The sequence below is a fragment of the Zea mays genome, chromosome 8, assembly GCF_902167145.1.
Source record: "Zea mays cultivar B73 chromosome 8, Zm-B73-REFERENCE-NAM-5.0, whole genome shotgun sequence".
NCBI classification, from domain to species: Eukaryota; Viridiplantae; Streptophyta; class Magnoliopsida; order Poales; family Poaceae; genus Zea; species Zea mays.
The window spans coordinates 149,035,249-149,041,248 of NC_050103.1; positions in this window are offsets into that span (position 1 = coordinate 149,035,249).

Consider the following 6,000-nt stretch of genomic DNA (forward strand, 5'->3'; position numbering starts at 1 on the left):
AACCACCGGCAAGTCCATCAAGAGTTCACGCAACCATTCTGCCTCAACGGTTGCTGTGTCAAGTGCAGCTAGCTCGGCTTCCATGGTTGACCTCGTCAAAATGGTCTACTTGCATGACCTCCATGATACCGCACCTCCACCAATAGCAAAGACATAACCACTGGTGGCATAAAGCTCGTCTGCATCAGATATCCAGTTCGAATCACTATATCCTTCAAGTACTGCATGCTGACCAGAATAGTGAATTCCATAACTCATTGTACCTTGCAGGTAGCGCATAACCCGCTCAAGTGCATGCCAATGATCAGTCCCGGGGTTTGACATGAACCTACTCAATTTGCTCACAGCAAACAAGATATCGGGCCTTGTTGCACCAGCAAGATACATGAGTGAACCGACAATCTGAGAGTATCTCAATTGGTCTAAACCAATTCTCTTGTTCTTTCGCAGTGTCACACTAGGATCATAAGGTGTTGGAGAAGGTTTGCACTCAGAGAAGCCAAATCGCTTCAAAACCTTTTCAACATAATGAGATTGCGAGAGAGTAATCCCACCATCTGCCTTAATCAGCTTGATGTTTAGAATCACATCAACTTCTCCCAGATCTTTCATATCAAAACTCTTTGATAGAAAAGACTTGACTTCATTGATCACATCAATGTTTGTGCCAAATATCAATATATCATCAACATATAAGCACAATATAACTCCTTCGCCCCCACCACAGCGATAATATACACACCTGTCTGCCTCATTAATGGCAAAGCCTGCAGACGTTAGAGTCGTGTCAAACTTCTCATGCCACTGCTTTGGTGCTTGCTTCAGACCATACAAAGATTTCAATAACTTGCACACCTTGCTTTCTTGACCCTTTACTACAAATCCATCAGGCTGTTCCATATAGATTTCCTTGTATAGCTCTCCATTAAGAAAAGTTGTCTTTACATCCATCTGATGAACAAGGAGACCATACGAGGCAGCCAAAGAAAGTAATACTCGAATAGTGGTCATTCTAGCAACAGGTGAGTAAGTATCAAAGAAGTCTTCTCCTTCTTTCTCAGTATAGCCTTTAGCCACAAGCCTAGCCTTGTACTTTTCAATTGTACCATCAGGCTTGAGCTTCTTTTTAAACACCCACTTACAACCCACAGGTTTGCATCCATAGGGTCGATCAGTGACTTCCCACGTACCATTTGAAAGAATGGAGTCCATCTCATTATGAACTGCTTCTTTCCAATCATCTGCATCTGGAGATGCAAATGCTTCTGCAATGGTAGTAGGAGTATCGTCCACAAGGTACACAATGAAATCATCACCAAAGGATTTTTCAACCCTTTGTCTCTTGCTCCTTTTAGGAGCATCATTGTCATCCTCCTCTAGGACAATTTCATGTGGCTGTTCAAAACTCTCAATAGGTGTACTATGTTCAGGAGTTATCTCAGAAGAGTATCTAGAAATGCTATGAATGTCTTTCATTGGAAATATATGTTCAAAGAAAGTAGCATCACGTGATTCCATAATAGTATCAACATACACATCAGGAACTTCAGATTTAACTACTAAAAATCTATATGCTATGCTACACGAAGCATATCCAAGAAAGACACAATCCACTGTCCTTGGACCAAGCTTGCGCTTTTTATTAATTGGTACATTGACTTTCGCCATGCACCCCCAAGTGCGCAGGTATGAAAGTGATGGTTTTCTCCCAACCCACTTCTCATAAGGGGTTGTCTCTTCTTTGCCCATAGGAATTCTATTCAGAACATGACATGAAGTCAGGACTGCCTCCCCCCACCATGCCTTAGATAAACCGCAAGTGTCTAACATGGCATTCACCAGGTCAGTCAATGTACGGGTTTTCCTTTCAGCAATCCCATTTGACTCGGGTGAATAGGGAGGAGTCCTCTCATGAATAATGCCATGTTCTGCACAGAAATCATCAAAGACTTGGGAAAGAACTCGCCACCACGATCTGATCTAAGACGTTTGATCTTTCTCTCTAGTTGGTTTTCAACTTCAGCCTTATAGATTTTAAAGTAGTCTAAAGCCTCATCTTTAGTTTTTAGCAAGTATACATAGCAAAATCTAAACGCATCATCAATCAATGTCATGAAGTATCTCTTACCACCTTTTGTCAACACACCATTTATCTCACAGAGATCAGAATGTATGAGTTCTAGCGGTGCCAAGTGTCTCTCCTCAGCAGCCTTATGAGGCTTTCGAGGTTGCTTCGACTGCACACAACTATGGCACTTAGAACCTTTGACTATGGTGATATTCGGAATTAAACTCATGGTTGCAAGCCGAGACATAGAGCCAAAATTAATATGACACAAACGAGAATGCCAAATACTCGCAAGATCATCAACATTAGCACAAATATGGTTCACAGACTTATTATTGAAATCTAACAGAGAAAAGCGGAACAAGCCTCCGCAATCATAGCCTTTACCAATAAATTGTCCAGACTTGGACACAACTAATTTATTGGACTCCAAAACTACCTTGAACCCATCTCTACATAGAAGGGTTCCGCTAACGAGATTCTTGTGTATAGAAGGGACATGATGCACGTTCTTCAGCTGCACGATCTTTCCCGAAGTAAACTTCAGATCCACCGTGCCAGTGCCATGAACAGAAGCATGTGACCCATTCCCCATTAACACGGAGGAATCCCGGGCGCCCTGATAAGAAGAGAACAAGTTAATGTCAGAACACACATGAACATTAGCACCAGTATCAAGCCACCAGCTAGGTGATTGAAATACTGAGAAGGTAAAAGGTAAATTACCATACCTTTGTCTTCCTCATTGCTAGCGACCACTGTGTTGACATTGCCCTTTTTGCCATGGCGATCCGCTCGATCAGGACAATCCTTGGCAAAATGACCCACCTCGCCACATGCGAAACATGTCAATTCAGCCTTGTTCTTCTTCTTCTTGAAGTTGGTAGTTTTGTTGGGCTTGTTAGATTTTGGCTTTCCTTTCCCCTTGTTGTGGTTCCTTTGAACCATGTTGGCGCTGGAGTGTCCCTCGCCTCCTTTAGATCTCGGGTCCTCAGCCCGAGCTTTCTCCTCAACATCCAGAGACGCTATCAGATTTTCAACTGATATCTCCTGTCTCTTATGTTTCAGAGATGTGGCGAAGTTCCTCCATGTAGAAGGCAACTTTGCAATAATGCACCCAGCCACAAATCGGTCAGGAAGGACTATCTTAAGGTGGTCGAGCTCCTTGGCTATACACTGTATTTCATGAGCTTGCTCTACAATAGAGCGATTATCAACCATATTATAATCATGAAAGCTCTCCATGATATACAGGTCACTGCCAGCATCTGATGCACCATACTTAGTAGTAAGTGCATCCAACAACTCTTTCTCGTCTGTGTACTGAATATTCGCATCAACCAGACGGTCAACAAGGGCGCTAAGAATGGCTCCCGTAAAGATAGTATTGGCATGGTCGTACTCTTTCTCCTGTTCAGGAGTCAGTGGACCCTCTTGTCTGCCTTTACTAACATGGAAGACATTCATAGCAGTAAGCCAGAGCGTGGCTTTGACTTGCCATCTCTTAAAGTGCATACCATTGAACTTTTCTGGTTTGAGCGCATCGGCAAAAGCAGCCATAGAAAACTAGGAAATTGTCTACAATAAGGTTTTTGGATTGTTGAATAATTAGACAAATTCCAGATTAAATTCCGAATATAAATCATGACCAAATCAGAAGAACTGAAGTAAAAAGCCAAATCAGGTGATGTGTACTGATTAGACATACTGATAGATGGCGCGCGCTGGAATCAGCAGGGTCGACGATGTCGAAGCAGCGAAATCAGCAGGGTCGACGAGGCAGAAGATCACGAGCAGTCGCGTGAAGACGCTTCCCAAAAACCTTATTCGCTCTCTCCCGGTGCAGGATCTAGAAGACGAAGGGTTCCGGAGCCCTGCTCTCCTGATCGCAGATGCACCTCTGCGGTCGGGACGAAGAGAACTAAAAGGCGACTCAGCTATGAAGAGAGGCGAAAGCGAAACTGGGATGATCTGGAGGCTGGCTGCCGGGCTCCTTTTATAGGTCCGAGTCTGCGACCCCCGATCTTATCCGCCCACGAAAATCTCGCGTTCAGTTGAGATTTTATAGCGATCGGTTAGGATAAGCGTAACAGCCAAGTAACCAAAAAATCAAACAGCAAAAGGAAGCCGCGCCCCCGCAAGGCGAGGGGCCGGATTTCGGCGGACCATTCACGTGCATGTCGTGCGCCCGCGCCCTTCGCCCCGCCCCGCCCCGGCCAGGCCAGGCGAGGCGAGGTGAGCGAGCGCGAGCGCGCGTGTGGCTCTCCACACTCTCTCCTCTCATCCATGACTTGGTGAGTGAGTGTGGCTTCCATATTTAAGCTAGCTCTACTCCACTAGAACTAGCAATATGGTGCTATTGGTTCAACCTATTCCCCTAGCCATACACTTATATGGGCTTTTGAGATTTTCCTGGGATTTATTTGAATTTCTTAACTGAGCCTAGCCCATAAATCCTAACAGTAACATAGTTGTGTGCTTAGTGCTTGAGTTTTTCTTGTGTTTGTGTGGGGAGCGGGGGTTAGTTAGTGTTTGACACGTTAGGGGGTGTGTTTGGTTGGAGAGTTAATTACAATGGAACGGCTCCATTCCGGTTTTTGAGAATGAAGCTGTTTTATTCTACGTAGAGCTGCTTTCATTTTTTATTTGGTTGAAGAGTACAAAAATAGAGTGGAGCCGCTTTGTTATTTGTTTGGTTGGAGAGTCATATGAGTGTAAAGTGGAGGCGAGGGAGGAGAGCGCTCGCATCCGGGAGAATGCTCACATCCGGTCGTTTTGGTGGAGCGGGAGCATTCCAACTTTTTACGGTAAATTTTTAATATGGAGACTCACAGGAGCCACCCTGCTCCTGTTTTGTTAGAAACCAAACATCTAGAAAATAGGAATGGGGCTACTCCATTCCCCTCTACTCCTCAACTAAACACACCCTAAGTTAGTCAGCTGGACTGGTCCGTAAGCCGAAGCACTTGCTGATGGATTAGAGAGGGGATCACCAACTCGTTTATTTGAAACACCCTTTGAGTTTGATTTGATTTCAAATTCTCTTGGGCTTTCATAGAGCTACATAGTACTAGATTTCACAAGTGTGCATCGACATTCATCACTAGAGTTACCTAGGTGAAGCATCCCATCCATGCCCCCTTTATAGTATGGCCAAAGGAAAAAAAATACAAAGATCTCATCACTAATCTAAGTGTCCATAGTATGGCCAAAGGAAAAAAATACAAAGATCTCATCACTAATCTAAGTGTCCATAAACCCCATCTGGCACTTAGAACTAGACGATCCTTAAACTTCTCAATCATCCTTTGGAAACCACAATGGAATACCATCAATAGGGCACAAAAACCATGTATTCTCAATCAATCACCATTATTGTGACCTAACTTATATTGCCTTTGCAAAATAAACATTTGTCACAATAATCTTATGTTGTTATTAATCACCAAAAATCAACTAGGGACCTATATGCTATCAGACACATTCATTCCCATGGTCATAACTGCTGTAATTAGACTTATGCTATTTATTACATTTTTTAGAGGATGGTGCATGCACCAACTAGATGTGTAAAAATGTGTTTCTTCATGGCATTCTAGAAGAGGATGTTATATGCAACAACCACCTAGGTATGAAGATGACAATCTCCTTCACTATGTGTTTAAGTTAGATAAGGTACACTATGGTTTAAAACAAGCTCAAGAGCTTCATCCTCTAGGCCAAGTAACAAGTTGAAACAATTAGGGTTTAAGGTTTTGAAAGGAGACACTTCTATTTTCTTTTATCATAAAGGATCAATCACTGGTTTATGCTTATATATGTTAATGACTCATTATGGTGAGCTCCTCATCGAACACAATTCAACACTATCATAGAAAGAAGTGAGAAACACATGTCATAGAGTATCATACACATGTAGGCACAACATATCA